This window comes from Pseudochaenichthys georgianus, unplaced genomic scaffold, assembly GCF_902827115.2.
Source record: "Pseudochaenichthys georgianus unplaced genomic scaffold, fPseGeo1.2 scaffold_151_arrow_ctg1, whole genome shotgun sequence".
NCBI classification, from domain to species: domain Eukaryota; kingdom Metazoa; phylum Chordata; class Actinopteri; order Perciformes; family Channichthyidae; genus Pseudochaenichthys; species Pseudochaenichthys georgianus.
The window spans coordinates 662801-679833 of record NW_027262359.1 but is presented as its reverse complement, the minus strand read 5'-3'; the positions used below and the strand labels follow the sequence as shown (position 1 = coordinate 679833).

Below are 17033 nucleotides of genomic sequence, written 5' to 3'. Positions count from 1 at the left end.
CTTTATTTTGTACAACTAGGCTATATTAAATAGATAAAGGTGCTCTCTCTCTCTCTCACAGAGGCTGTGGCGATGATGGCTTGGGTTAAAAGATAATAATAAACATAGGCCTATTTGTAAAGCGGGGGAACACAAACGGGATTTCGAAAAGTGTCACGGTTAAACTCCTTATGAAGTGGTGAGGTGCCGCTCCATATTGCTTTTCTTCCCGACTGCAACGCGGTTGTGTGTGTGAGAGCGTTTCACATGTGTGTATGAGAGATTTATACATATGTCTGCAAATGACTTTGGTTTCAGTTGTGTGTGTGTGTGAGCAGGCTCGGATTGGCCATCAGAAGATTCGGGACTTTTCCCGTTGGACCGCTGCCGTTGGCGGGCCGCTGGCGGGCCGCTGGCTCTAGGTGGGCCGTGGACTTTCACAGCGCCGCTGTGCCGGTACCGCATCCGCCGCCGCAAACACCCCGCCGTTGCGAGGCTCTGGCAGGTCCGGTGTAATAATCCACTACCGCCCGCGAGGACCCAGGTTCGATTCCGGCCTGAGGTCCAAACTTCTGTTCATCACGTCCATTCGCGACCCACCTATCACATCTCTGCGCCCCACCAGTGGGGCGCGCCCCACACTTTGAGAAACGCTGCTATAGTTACTGCTAGGGATGCAAAGGGGCGGAAAGTTTCCATGGGAAGTTAAGCTGGGGAATTTTGGAAATATTCGAAATATTTCGATATTCGAAACATGACATTTCAACGGAATGTTGGGTTAAATGTTACTCATCCCCCCCAACCCCACTCATTAAAAAATTACAAACAAAAATGCACCCCCATCCAAAGATCCCCACAAAGTCCCATTCAAAATGTTAAATGAAAAGAGCCCTTCTCCCTCCACAAAGTCCCATTAAACATGCAAATCTTCCTTCAAGCGATCCTCTGCATTTTGACTAAACCCTTTCAGTCAACGGGCTCTTCCTGGGCCTCATCAACATCACACTCTTCCTCTTCAGTGTCACTGTCCAGCCTTGTTGAGGATGGCTCTGTGTCCGGCTCAAAGAGCCTTAGGTTTGCCGAATGCCAACCAGTTTTTCCACTCTCACATTTGTGAGCCTGTTGCGAACCTTCGTGTGGTCTCAATAGCCATGCAGTAAGCCAGGGGTGGGGAACCTCCGGCCCCCCGGGCCATATACGGCCCGCGAGACAATTTGGTACGGCCCTCGAGGTAATTTATAAACACAAGCAAAAAAGAAAAAAATTAGAGAAATCTAGACCGCAAAAAAATTAAAGAAGCGAGTGCCTGTTTTTCCTAGCCAAGGTCAGGGTCCTTGAACACAACACGAGCCTAACGTGTCATCACGTGGTATATGTCTCGTCTGACAGGGGTGCAGTTCTGACTGACGGCCCGTCCACACTACAGCTTCGTCAGCTTCAAAAACGGTTTCCAACGCGTCACCCCATTCACTTTGAATGGGGTGACGTCACTGTTGTACCCAATTCCCAGGGCTTTGTTGTCCTCCTCTCATCTGATTTGGGAGGATGAGAGTTTTACTTGCAGCTGTTGCTTTTTCTCCTCCCAGGAGCGCTGCTGCAGTTTCTTGCCTCCCACTTTGACCAGACCGGACCCCTGGTTTGAGGCATACGCCTTTATTGTATCCAGCTCTCTCTCCTCCGCCAGGGTCATCTCTTTACCTCCTGGTTGGCAATTTCCACACCGACATCCTCCACACTTAGGCTCACAGGCAGTGTTGGGAAAGTTCACTTTCTACATGAACTAGTTCAGTTCACAGTTCACAAATTTTAAAATGAACTAGTTCAGTTCATAGTTCATAATTCAAAATGTTGAACTAAAGTTCATGGTTTCAAAAATGAACTAATTTATAGTTTATAGTTATTTTTTCAATACGTTGCTGCGAGCTATTATTTGTCTCCTGTACGATGTTAATGGGATTTGGGTGGTAGTGGATCTGTTTTGGCTCTCTTTTTTTTTCGCCACTCACACATACCGTGAAAGGCTAGTTGTGTGCTTATTCTCAATGTGCTGTTTAAGGTTTGTTGTCGACGTCGTCGATGTACGGACTTGCTTTTTCAAACCGGGCGGACACAGTTTACAGGCAAACGTTTGATTTTTTCCGTCTGAGTCAGTACTGACTTTAACGTAAAACTCTTTTAAATGCTCATACGCCGACGCCGTAGAGCAGGGGTGGGGAACCTTTTTCCTCTCAAGGGCCTTTTCAATTTTTACAATATCCTCAGAGGGCCGTACAAGTTATTGACCTCTGCTTAAAAAAACTAAAATCACAGCCCATTCATTTCATTCTGTGCAAAGAAAAAGCAACCTCTTAATCCAGATATCTCACCATGACTCACGTATGCATGCACGTGCAGGGTGACCACCAACACAGAAAGATATGGACATAAGATGTGTGCAAATGTATTTAGTTTCCTGTCCATGTGAACATGATTTAAGTGGGGGGGGGACCTAACCTCCTCTAGGGGGGTCCGGGGGGCATGCTCCCCTGGGAAGATTTTTTTTAAATGTTGAAGTTAAAAGCATCAATCTGGTGCACTTTGAGAGCAACATTAGGAGATCTATGGACACATATCTCAACACCCAAACACAACTGTAAGCAGATTTTCTTTTAATTTATGGATATTTGACAAATCACTCCCCTTTCAAACTGTATTCTTCTTAATTAATAACTGCATATAGTATTTTATACCCGTTTACTTTATTCTCTTATTTTTTTTATAACTATAATGATCATATAAAGATGTGCCTTTACCTCACTGGTTGTAGAAAAAGCTTCTTATATTCGTTAGCATAGCTAGCTAACCAGATGCTAATGATAACAACACAGTTATTGACTGTCTGATCAGTATGACAGATGAGCAGATCGCCACTGGGCTTTCAACTAAAGACACAGACACGCAGAAACTGCGGCATGTGTATGGACTTATCGGTACTGCAATTTCTGAAGTGCTGGAGTGGCGTTCTGATGCTCTCCGTCAGAACTGCACCCCTGTCAGTCGAGACATATACCACGTGATGACACGTTAGCTCGTGTTGTGTTCAAGGACCCTGATCTTGGCCAGGAAAAACAGGCACTCGCTTGTTTAATTTTTTTGCGGTCTAGATTTCTTTCATTTTTTTTTTTTTGCGTGTGTTTATATATTACCTCGAGGGCCGTACCAAATTGTCTCGCGGGCCGTATACGGCCCGGAGGCCGGAGGTTCCCCACCCCTGCCGTAGAGTCTCACTCTGAGCGAGTGCTGCTGCAGCTGCTCTCGGCTTCGTCCATACTAATTCATTCATTCATTCATTCAATGCTCGCCGGTTCCACGGTTCCACATTGTTTGTTGTGAGGAGTCTGATATATTTAGTATATTTATATTTTAGTGCGACAGCCAGGGGTGACAGGCGCGTACACGTCACAGGCAGCTTGCTGTTGCCAGATTGGGTGGTTTTCCGCATTATTTTGAAGCCTGTTTACGGTGTGTTTTAACTGGGTTTTCGGCTGAAAGGCATATGAAATCTGGCACACTTTTGAACGCCGTTATAATACAGTGCTGAGAATGAACGCACTTTTGAACGCCGTTATACAGCGCTGAGAATGAACGCGTTCTCAATTACATTCATCTAGCGGAAATACAGTACGTTCAGTTCACGTTCGCCCAAAATATGAACGCGTTCAGGTACATCACTGCTCACAGGCTGCTCCAATGCTGTCCAACCTCCACCATTCCAGGAACTCACGATTAGTTGCAGCTGTGACCTTTACTTCAGCAATATCTTCCTTCTGCAACTGTGCTGGTTTGTCTTTTTGAAGCTTTCTCTCCTCATACCTGACTGCAGCTGTTCTCATGGAGCGAGCAAAGTATGTGTTGGACCTGTGTGACCTTCAATCTCCTCAAACAGTTCCGGGTGTGCCCCGCCTACTGTTTTTCCCAGTGGACTTTCCCACAAAACAAGGTCTCCAACTACCTTCACTCTTTGTGGAGCAAGTCTTCCTTCCCTGTGGCTTATGAAGAGCTCAACTTCTTCTGGCCTCTTTAATTCTTCAGGCTTGACCTCTGGGAAGAACTTCTGCAGTTTTTCAGGACTGATGACTCTATGCACTTTGGCGATCTCCCTTAGGCCATAGCAGACAAGTTAATGTGCCTTCTCTGTCCCTTTTAGGAGTCTTGACTTCTTCTGGCCTCCTTAATTTGTCGGGCTTGACCTCTGAGAAGAACTTTCTCTCTCTTTTTTTTCTTTCATTGCCCTCAAGGGGCTTCATATTAAAGGGGACCTATCATGCAAAATGCACTTTCGTACGTCTTTTATATATGAATATGTGTCCCCGGTGTTCCAGGGAACTCACCAAGTGTCAGAAAACACAACCCTTTCTATTTTCCTCCATACCCAAATCTCTAAAAAAGGGGCTACAACGGATCTGATACAGTAAGCGGAGCGGAGGGATCTAGATCGGCATGAAAGTGTTATTTATAATGATCGCGTCGCTGCACATTATTCCGCTTATCACACGGCCACATTCTCAACAAAGTAACGATATGACTCCCAATATTAATTGAAATGCTTTTATGGATTTAGAAAATTATTTTATTGATTTAAAAAATAGTTGTATTGATTTAAATTGACATGCATCCGCTAAGAGAAATAGTCCGTTGTTACCGTTTGAACTAACGTAGCAACGGCAGGAACTGCTTCGATAGCGCTTTTGGATTACAGTTTTGAAAACATCGTTGCTTGCTTTAAAAGTAGCACAATTCATTATGTCAAACCTTGGAAAGTATCTAGATATCCCTGCCCTAATGCCAAAGGAACTGCACACTGAATATGTGTCGCCGTTTGATGTCTATGTCTGGATCGCTGCGTAGAAAGGAGGGTTTCTGCCCCGTTACTTCTCTTCTTACTTCTTTAAGAATAAAACACGGTGGACGGAGATCTCTTTTGCTCCCCCTCTTCTCCCCGCTGCAGCCCAGCAGCTGATCTCAGAGCATGCTCCCCTCTCCTGCAGGGGGGCGTGGTCAGCTGAAGCTCACAGAATCAGCCCCCTGCAAAAACAGCGCTGGAAAGAGCAAATGGAGCGAAATGAGGCGTGTCTAAAATGCAGGATCTTTTTGGTATTTTGAATAAAAAACTATATTTATATACTTTATATAGGTATGGCCCTACAATATATTGTTAAAATATAGCATGATAGGTCCACTTTAAGTGAGTTTTTATTGTGTTAACTTGTGTATTTATGCTTTTTAGATTGACTTTCTGTCTTTCTCTGTCTGTCTGTTCTAGAAACCGAAAGGAAGAGAGAGACGTCACAGCTGTCAGCAATGTGACAAATCCTTTACAACATCTGGAACTTTAAAGAGCCACCTGCGTATTCACACAGGAGAAAAACCATACAGCTGTGAAGAGTGTGGGACAACTTTCACTCAATCAGGTCATCTCAAATCACATCAACGTATTCACACGGGAGAAAAACCTTACAGCTGTGAAGAGTGTGGGACAACTTTCACTAGATCAGGTCATCTCAAAACACATCAGCGTATTCACACTGGAGAAAAACCGTACTGGTGTGAAGAGTGTGGGACAACTTTCACTACATCAGGTGCTCTCAAAGCACATCAACGTATTCATACAGGAGAAAAACCATACTGGTGTGAAGAGTGTGGGAAAACGTTCACTACATCAAGTGCTCTCAAATCACATCTTCGTGTTCACACAGGAGAAAAACCTTACAGCTGTGAAGAGTGTGGGACAACTTTCACTACATCAGGTAATCTCAAATCACATCACCGTATTCACACTGGAGAAAAACCGTACTGGTGTGAAGAGTGTGGGACAACTTTCACTACATCAAGTGATCTCAAAAAACATCACCGTATTCACACTGGAGAAAAACCGTACAGGTGTGAACAGTGTGGGACAACTTTCACTACATCAGGTAATCTCAAATCACATCACCGTATTCACACTGGAAAAAAAACCGTACTGGTGTGAAGAGTGTGGGACAACTTTCACTTCATCAAGTGCTCTCAAATCAGAGTGTAGGAGCCACAATTAAGCATATATATTTTTTTTTCACAGTTTACAATAAACAATTCCCATCTATAGAGTGGCGAAGTCACGCCCATCTACTTCCGCTCCATGGGACCTTATTTCGGAAAAATAATGTATTGAAGTCAATGGATAGAGAAAACGTATCTTTCGATCCCGTTTGAATTGTGCCATGAGTTACACATACGATGTTTGTCAATCTTAAATAATAATTTCCATGTAAAAAAAGTCGTAAAACTGTTGAAATATAAGACTATGAAAAATACGCAACTACAAAGACTAATAATCCCAGAGTCGCGTAAGTGATGTCACAATTGTTTTCCTCCACTAATGGCGCATTTCCACTGCAGCGGACATAAGATAACTTTAACAAGATGCCTGTGTGCTTAGTACCAGGTTGTTATCATACCAGCAATGGGTCTTCCTCGTTCTTTCGCTTCCCGTCTGATGAAAGGACCAGGAGTGGCTGGATCAAGTTAGCTACCTAGCTAGTAGCTAGCACGTTAGATAGCATTACAGCCTCGTCATTTTTATTAGCCTTAATATGAAGTAACATTAAGAAACCAAAAATGTTAAATAGTAAGAGTAGTAGTCATATTTCGTGAACCCTTTGAAGAGTACTGTCACTGGTGTGATCATTCTATAATACACAATTTAAGCCCGGGGGAGAAATGCTAACGCTAGCATCGGCGATCGCCGATCTTTTCTACTTCATGCTATCTGCAGAAATGGTTGACATTAAACATTAAAAAGACCAGGCAGTTCAGAGAAAATCAAAGGATGGCAGGCAGCTTTGCATGACATTCTTCTGGACGTGTTTCATTATGGTGATAGTGAGGGGAGTCAATCCTTTTGTTGACAAGACAGTAGTGACGGCCATCTTGGTGACGTTTGTTGTTCTGCGTGACCAGAGATGTAGTTCATTCAGCGTTTCACACAAACAAATGTGTTCACAGTTTTACGACATTTTTTTTTTTTACTTGCAAAATTATCTGTTTATGGACAAACATCATATGTGCAATTCGTGGCACAATTCAAACGGGATCGAAAGATAATCTTTGTCTCTCCATTGACTTCAATATATAATTTGTTCAAAATAAGGTCCCATGGAGCTCCACCGGAAGGGGAGGGACTTCGTCACTCTATTGGCCTTGTGTTGGGTAATCCTTTTTTCCAATACAGATCCCATCCCAACAGCGCCATCTGTTGACGTAATGTCAGAATTGACAGGCATAATGTTCACTGTTCCTTTAAGTTTCGTTTTCTGGCTGTCCGTCTGCCGACAGCACACTGTTTCAAACAGCTGACATTATTGCAGCATTAAATCCAAGCCATTGTCCGATGCAGCTTATGATTCCAATATACGATCCAGTTTGAATGCTGCTCATACCCGGCCGCTTTCCCAGCCTTGGCTCTCGGCCTCTCCTTTCGCCTCTTGATGAGCTCAGGTGGTGACAATCTCCAGCTGATTGTGGCGTGTTGTCCAGCTGATCCGGGATGCCGGTGTCGGTTGTGAAGTAATCCAATTGTTTGTCCGGTGAAAACGATCCTTAATCCAATGCGATATGTTTCTTATTGTCCAGTTTCACTCATAGAGTACGATTCTACTTAATGTAATGGCAGTTTAAATGTTCCAGTGTCCTATATCTTTTTGCCATTACTTCACAGGAGGGTTTAGAGTGATCCTGACGCAGACACAAACATATGAAGTTCCGGTCTTTTGCTGCAGTTTTAGAATGATGTTTTATTGCTTTACATACCAAGGTTTAAGTACACGGTGTCAATAGTTGTAGTATGAGCATCTGCTGGGGCTGGGCTGGCCGTCTGGTAGAATCGGTATGCTCTTCCTCCTGTGTCCTCTTCCTCTCCTGTCACCTTTGACTCCTTTTATACACCCCGCCACCAAGTGTTCAAAATAATATTGCACTATTCATATAAATAAGGTAAACTGAGACACCAACAACACCCATAAAATGGCTCCTACAAAGAGTGTGGAAAAACCTTTTCTTAAAGTATTCACCTTAAAGTCCATGAGCGAGTTTCACTGTTCACATGCTTCATGTATCTGGAACATATTTACGATGTTTTCAGTTTGATTCTATTCTCTTGTGGAAATGATCAGACTACCAAAAATAAAATGGCCTTAGAAACAGACTCATCACCCTGCATATTTGTTGTGTTTTGCAGCATATTATAAACATGTCATTCCCTTATCTTCAAATACCCCAGGTTGTGTAGTGATGTATTTGAGGTGTACTGTCCACATCGCAGACCTGAAGTCGTGCAGTCAATGTATGCGAAGTGTACAGGACCTTGGTCTCTGAGACTCAAAAAAGCCTTTCTCGCCTACCTGTCCACTTTGCAGACCTGAGATCCTGCAGTCATTTCTCAAAGATGGTGTGGCATATAGGGAGGTGCAATCTCCTGATGGTATATAGACTAGTGTTGTCACGATACCAACATTTTGGTTTCGATACCGATACCAAGTCAAGAATTGCGATTCCGATTCTTTTTCGATACTTTTCTTAAAAAAAGGGAAACACGGAATATCGGCTTTAAAATTAGGAATAACAGATGATTTTAGCAGTCAGAACAACTAAAGCAGCAGGTTAATAATAACAGAAACGCCAAAGAGTCACATCTAATATAAATATATATAAAAGCATTTATTTTAATTGTGTAGCAGTCAGTTTATCATTCTGGCAGCACTGTTGAGCATTTTGAAAATGTATTTTCATGCCTCTGTGCAAGGCTTAGTCTTTCTATCTGTATAGCCACTGGTGTAAAGTAACTAAGTTCATAAACTCAAGTACTACTTGGGTACAATTTTGAGATACTTGTACTTTATTTAAGTATTTCAATGTTTATTTTGCTACTTTGTACTTCTAATCCACTACAGTTCAGAAATAATGGTGTACTTCTACTGCACAACAGTTCAGAGGTACATGGTGTACTTCTACTCCACTACAGTTCAGAGGTACATGGTGTACTTTCCTCCACTACATGTATTTAATCCCTTTTTGTTACTTCACAGATGAATGATGTGAAATCTAATCAAGTGTTGAATCAGACTTTAGTTCCACCTGGAGTAAATCCACCAGCTACCCTGCAGTCTCCAAAGTACTTCAAACTAGCTGCACCTCCACCAGCTACCCTGCAGTCTACAAAGTACTTCAAACTAGCTGCACCTCCACCAGCTACCCTGCAGTCTACAAAGTACTTCAGACTAGCTGCACCTTCACCAGCTTTGAGAACACTTTCATGATCAATCATTATAAACATATCATATATATTATTCTGAAATGGACCAATCTGCACCATGACTACTTTTACTGTCGCTACTTTAATACTTTTACTTGAGGAACATTTTGAATGCAGTACTTTTACTGTAACAGAGTATTCCTACACTCTGTACTTCTACTTTTACTGTCACTACTTTAACTATATTTTGATGATAATACTTTTGTACTTTTATTTGAGGAACATTTTGATTGCAGGATTGTTCCTACATTCTGGTACTTCTACTTTAACTCAAGTACAAGACCTGGGTACTTCTACTTTTACTCAAGTACAAGATATATACTTATACCACCTCCGTTTATAGCCTATGAAAAAAACGAAGGCTAAAGCTAACGTTAGCAGATAGTGATGCTAGTTTGCTAGTTACGTTTGCTCAACGATAATATTGCGACAGAAACACTTTTCAGTGCACATCACGCTCTGCTGCTCCGACAGGGAGCTCTGCTCTGAACACCTGAACGGCCCGTTCACAGACTTCTGGCGTCTTTTTTGTCAACAAGCCGAGGCGCAGCGGCCATGCTTCTTGTTTTCTCACTGGCAGCTAGCGCGTGGCCGCGTGCACGAGAGAGAGGGGAGGGACTTAGAGCGTGCTTGAGAGGAGCGGGACTGCAGGCACGGCTGCAGTGCAGGGAGTGGAAGCAGAGCGCTGAACACACACGGCTCGTATTAAAACGGCGCTTTTTCACAGGAGTACTTTTCCCCGTCATTCTTAAAGTACCGATACTAAAGAAACGGAGGAACCGTACCGTTTTTAACGGCAGGGTATCGCGGTACCTTTCAAGTATCGGTACACCGTGCAACACTAATATAGACTGTATTATAGTGGACATCTGCAACCCTAGAAAACAAGATAACATTACGATAATCAATGTATACAACCCATGTCCAAATCTAACCACTGATGTATTTAAAGAAATAGCAGAAAATAAACATAGGAAGGAAGTTTGGTGTGGTGATTTCAATGCACACAACCGTCTATGGGCAGCAACCATACAGACAGTAACAGAAACATAGTGGAGGAAATGCTGGAGGAAAGAACACTAGTATGCCTTAATGATGGACATGGCACAAGAGTAGATGTTCACAGGGGAAAGTCTCATGCCTGGATCTGACATTCGTGTCAAACTGATACGGCTGCTGCCTTCCTCGTCCTCTTAACTGTGTTAATGTGTGTTGCATGTAAATGAGCTGTGCGATTGCCCTGTCGTGATTGGCTGCCATCTCCTGGTCCGCCCCCTGAAGATTGTGATTGGAGCACGCGGGGTTCGACGCACTCCAATCACAGCGTACAGCCGGCGCACACCTGCTGGAGACGACTACACAGCCTGGGACAGAAGCCTCTCGCTACTTGCTCTTTGGTCTGTGGTTAAATTGTGTGGTCTGTGTTTTGTAGTGTGATGTGATTAGATGTGACTGTGATTAGAGTATCTGAGTCTCTAAATTGACGGTAGTTGTTATTTAGTGTATCTATTTCTTTGTATGTAAACAGGCTCCCTTTTTAGAGTCCTCCCTTTGTTTTGTTGTTTATGTAAACTTGCGCCCTTGTGGCCACTTTGTTTGTTTCAGGCTGCCTGCCTGCCATTTTGTTTCACCCTGGTATAATAAAGCCATTTATAATTATTACCAATTCCAATCTGGTGTGTGTTGCTCTCCTCTTCCCTAGTCGGGACGTAACAAACTGTTTGGTTCATACATGCGAATGGTTTGTTTTGAATAACTCCACTGCAGGAAGTGACCATTACCCAGTGCTTCCTAAAATGAATAATAATGTATATATGCAGGAAGGAGTTGTGATAACCAGGTGGTGCTTTGCTAAAGCTGATTGGGGGAAATGTAGGATATGGTGTGAGGAGTCGGTACACCTGGGCCCTTTCTCATTTCTCGAACTCCCCTCCTCGACTCCCCTCCTCGACTCCTATCCTCGATACTTAGTCCCGCCCACAGGAGATGCGAGCGGAGGAGCCGAGGAGGGGAACCGAGGAGAGAGGAGGGGAAGCAGCAGGCGGTTAGAGAAATGAGAACTCCTCTCCTCTGAGCGGTCATTTTAAAGAGACGTCCATTAATGATGACAGGAGGCACAGCAGCCCTCTGTCTGATGGACAGATGTGTTCATGATGACTTATATATTTACTTTGATTCATTCACAGTGCGGTATAATGAGACAATAACAGGCTACAGATGCGGACACGCACACACACATATATATGTGTATATATTTATATAAATAAATACAATTTCAGAATCAAACAGAGCACTCTCATAACTCGTAACACTATCAGAGACTGGATATATCCCCCCCTCTCCCCTTTGGTCGCTACAATGAGGAAAATAAATTACGGGCCAAAAGTTGTATTTACAAGTATTAAAAGTAAGCAGAGGACACCAAACCAACAGACCTGTCTGTCCGCTGCATCTACGCACACACTGTGCCACACACACCTACACACTGTACCACGCACACACGCACGCACGCACGCACGCACGCACATACAGCTCCTAAAACAGGCTACAGCCGTGGTGTATTTTATTGTGAAGCACTGAATGGTTTTAGAAAAATATCGACTCTTTGTTTGTAGATATCTACTAAACTAAAGCAAAGAGAGTAGGCCTGTTATAGAGTGATATATATATTATACACACTGCTCTGCTTTCTGCACCTCACAGCTGTTCTCTCTGTAAACATCGCGTCGCGATGAAAGCAGTTTCTAAAATAATATCCAGGGGATGCATGCAGAGCTGTCATTGGCTGAGATAAGTCCGGCCGTGCGTCACGACTCTTTGAAACATCTCTGTTCCCGGAAATGCATCCGCGAAGGAGCCGTGGAGGACCATGGAGGACCCATCAGTGTATCCTCGGTTAGAGCTCCTCCAGAGAGCCTGCTCGATGCTCGGTCCTCGACGTGCATTTAGAGAAATGGGATGTCCTTCACATGGCGCGCTAAAATTCATTTCCGAGTCACTACCGGAGGACAGAGGAGTCGAGGAGGGGGATTTGATTAAATGAGAAAGGGCCCTGCTAACATCAGAGGGAAGCACAGAGGTCATCACAAGCCACATAATGCAACATATACTAAATGCAGCAGAGAACAGTATACCCAAAGCAACAACCAAGGGTAGGGAGAAAGTTTCCCTTTCACCCTGATTCAAAGCTTCCTGATAATGGAGTTGTTTGAGTTGCCTGAATGCTTTATTCCTGTCTTTAATGGATTCACTACATTCACCATTCCACCAGGGTACACTCTTGGTGCGCCTAACTCCTGCACTTTCCGGAATTGTTTCTTTAGCTGAATGAATGATAACCTTAACCAGCTCATCATTGCATTTATTTATATCATCATCATTTTCCTCTTGAAGTGTTTTACATCTATTCGTACTTACAACTTGGAAGGCATCCCAATTAGCCTTTCCCAGTTTCCATCTAGGAATTTTCTTTTCCTTTTCAAACCTTATGTTGGTCCCAACGTTAGTCATTACCGGATAATGATCGCTGCCCACTGTACCACATTCCATGCACTTATACCTGCTAAAGCACTAGATACAAATGTCAGATCGAGTACTGTTTCTATATTCTTCGCGCAATTATATCGTGTTCCTTCTCCAGTGTTAATGCACACTAGCCCGAGGTCATCTATAAATTCCTCAACTACTGCCCCATTTGCATCTGTGCTACTGCTTCCCCATAGTGAGCTATGTGAGTTAAAACCCCCACACCATATTACTTTGTCTTGCAGTGACCCCCCAGCATCCTCTAATACACTTTGATCTAATTTCCCACATTATAACAATTCACTATATCTATAGGTCCTCTATCATTCCATACCCTATAACTATTGCTTCATGATCTGTACCTACATGCATAACTTTGTAACTTATCCCACTCTGTATGAATGTTGCGACTCCTCCCCCTCTGCTATTTGTTGAACTCTTGTCCATTTGCAATTAAACTTCTAGCATTCCACTGCAGTACAATTACCACCACCAGGATGATCCAGTCCATGTCTGAGGTTGTTGGACGTCATCATTTAGGATATCTTTCACGTGTCCCCAGTGCATCCCTTTCACATCAAGGTACTTTTCAGATGATTTGACAATTATTTAGATTCTTTCATTCCGGCTTGTAGTCTGCGCTGAACAGTTGATCATCTCTGCCATAAACAGTACAAACTCTCTTTTACTCACCATCAGAGTGTCCTCCTTCAACTTAACTTCCTGCCTCGTCACTTCCCTCTGCCATCTCTCGTCCAGTCACAGTCCAGTGTTGCCACACCCCCTCTACCGCTCTACCGCAGACCGGAAGTTTACAAGCGCACGCTCAATGAACCGGAAATGGAAATACGTCATCCCGTGCAACTAGCCTATTGTCGTGGATTAAATATTAACACATGTGAGTGTGAAGGTCCAGAGTCTGAGACCCGCCCCCTGCTTCCTGTCTGTTGCTCAGCAACATGGAAATGTTCCACTCTGACACAACGTCTGCTTCCTTCTCATCATTACTCTTCTTTCCTGAGAAGTGATCAACGTTTCTGGGAGGGGACAGACTTTGTCACTAAAATGGAGTTGTCGAGATATACAACTTGAATTGTGTGAATTTAAAGATTAAGTTCCTGTTTTAAGGTCCAAGCGAGGGGGGGTGTCTTTGTTTGTGTCACCAAATCTACTTTCAGTCTTTTTGCATCTTTTTTAACACTTGTTCTGTATTCATGTGATCGTTCTAAGTCGTCTGTTTTGATCCCCTTTCAGTCCTTTTGCTTTCTAAGTGGTTGCTTTGTGTATGTTTTAGTACTTCCTCCTCTCCTTGCAGTAACTCAGCTTCTCTCTGATGTTTCTTTAGTAATTTGATCATGGACGTGATCTAAATACAAGAAGAAGAAAAGTTAGTTTGGTGAGTTCAGATAACACACAGGAGCTAGAACCCACCTGCTTCTTTTAAATCAGCTGTGTGGGAACATTTTGGGTTCCCTGTGGACTACAATAACGATGAGGTGTGCGAGTGGTGGATCGGAAGCTGCAGACTCGCTGAAACAGAAAGGAGAAGGGAGTCTGAGAGGAAGCTCTTTCATGTCATACCAACAGTGGGTCTGCTAATGCACATTCAGAGCGCATGGGAGTTGGTTGCTTGTGAACATCCCCGTGAGAAATAACATTTGTACCTGTAAATACTTTCCACACACCTGAACAGACAGAATATCACGTTAGCTAGGAATACACATCTGTACGCAGGTATTTATGGTGTGTGTGTGTGTGTGTGTGTGTGTGTGTGTGTGTGTGTGAGTGCGTGAGTGAGTGCGTGCGTGCGTGCGTGCGTGCGTGTGTCTCTCTCCGTCTCCTGGCAGGCCAGTGGGGGAACTGGTCCCCGTTTCCCCCCGGCATCGTGATAACTCTCACCTTAACCCTCCTGTTACATTCAGGGTCAAAATTGACCCGTTTGAAAATCTACGAATGAAACTTCTTCTACTTTCCTTAATCAGTGTAATAAACAAGTGAAATGAAAATGGCATGTCATGCATTTGGAACCCCCCCCTACATGTCTATATCACAGAGATGGTATTCGGGTCAATCTGACCCGGCAGTGAAAGTGGAGGCTAGAAGGGGTCAGAGGGTTCAAATACGATATACAGTATATATATATATATATATATATATATCGTAATTTTCCACACACAAAAAGACAGACAGATTTACACAAATACACACCACACCTGTTAGTGAAAGTGGGGGTCAGAGGGTTCAAGTCTCAAATGTGTAATGGGTAAGCTCCTCCCACACTGGGATACATTATACTCTGCACTTAACGTACAGTATACTCACAATACTATCAGACAAAATGAGCAACGCAAGTGAAGAGAGGACAGCCCTGGGCTATATGGAATACATCCTTGAGGAGGATCACAACAGCGAGATAGAGGAGAATGTTTCCGAGGATGAAGACTACCTTGAGGTAAACGATGAAGATGAAGATTCTGATTATGATCAATCAGATGAGGAAACTGATATACAGTGCTGAAGATCGTTCTGGATATGACCAATCTGGAAGGGAGACATGTGTATGGGGAGGAGTGGAAGGAGCTGGATGAAATGCATTTACATGCGTATTTGGGTCTCCTCATCCTGGCTGGGGTCTACAAATCCAAGGATGAATCGCCAGCCAGCCTGTGGGACGCAGACACAGGCAGGAATATATTTCGAGCCACAATGTCTCTGGGGACTTTCCACATTTTCTCAAGAGTGATCCGATTTGATAATCGTGACACAAGAGCTTGCAGACGTGAGAGAGACAAGCTGGCAGCTATAAGGACAGTGTGGGCCAGTGGGTAGAGCGGCTTCCACTTCTCTACAACCCAGGACCTAATGTCACAGTGGATGAAAGGCTGGTGGCATTCAGAGGTCGTTGCCCGTTCAAGAAATACATGCCTTCGAAACCGGCAAAATATGGCTTGAAAATATGGGCAGCATGTGATGCAGACTCCAGCTATGCACTAAACCTGCAGGTTTACACTGGAGAGCCAGTTGGAGGAGCCCCAGAGAGGAATCAGGGCATGAGGGTTGTGCTCGACATGGCACAGGGTCTCAGGCGTCACAACATAACTCCTGAAGAGAAAGCTAACAATGGCTGGAACTGTACGAAAGAACAGAACGGAACTCCCTGCCGAAATGCTGGTGATCAAGAACAGGGTCCCTCAATCCTCCTCCACACACACACACACACACACACACACACACACACACACACACACACACACACACACACACACACACACACACACACACACACACACACACACACACACACACACACACACACACACACACACACACACACACACACACACACACACACACACACACACACACACACACACACACACACACACACACACACACACACAGGTGTCTCATCTCTATTTATCAACATCAACCAATTGTAAAACAAGTTGGAACATTTTAAAATGTATTTAAAACATGTTATGTTGTGCAAAACTAATGTATTTTATATCAAGGCTTTTCCAATGTAAAAAAGAAAATAGAAAAATGTGTTTGAATGTATATGTTTGGGGAGAACGAGTGACTTATTCTAATGGAATCATGATCTGTGAGGGGTGAATAACACCATTGCACTAAATATTGCTTTCATTGATAGTAATAAAAGGTACAAACTATGTAAGAAAAAATCTGGATTTTGAGGCTTCTGACCATTTTTGGATAATTAAACATGCACTGGGTCAAATTGACCCACGAATATTATTGCTGTTACAAAAAACGAATATAACAGGAGGGTTAATGACAGAGAATCAGCAGAAAGAAAACAGAAATATATTGAGGTGACTTAATAACCATCATGTAATCAAGGGGCGTCTGAAAGACTCATTTACTCATTGATTATATATATGTAGATATACCAGTTTTAGTTTCACATGAAAGGGGATCAAAACAGACTACTTAGAGCGATCACATGAATACAGAACAAGTGTTAAAAAAGATGCAAAAAGACTGAAAGTAGATTTGGGGACACAAACAAAGACACCCCCCCTCGCTTGGACCTTAAAACAGGAACTTAATCTTGAGATTCACACAATTCAAGTTTTATATCTCTACCACTCCATCTTAGTGCCAAAGTCTGTCCACTCCCAGAGACGTTGATCACTTCTCAGGAAAGAAGAGTAATGATGAGAAGGAAGCAGACGTTGTG

At 43.4% G+C, this 17033-nt stretch overlaps 2 pseudogenes; one reads left to right on the top strand and one right to left on the bottom strand.

Moving 5' to 3' along the window:
• LOC117441148 (zinc finger protein 208-like) overlaps window positions 1-17033 on the top strand; it is a 447659-nt pseudogene that overhangs the window by 136749 nt on the left and 293877 nt on the right.
• The window catches only part of LOC117441147 (zinc finger protein 721-like), a 424075-nt pseudogene that overhangs the window by 203944 nt on the left and 203098 nt on the right, over window positions 1-17033 (bottom strand).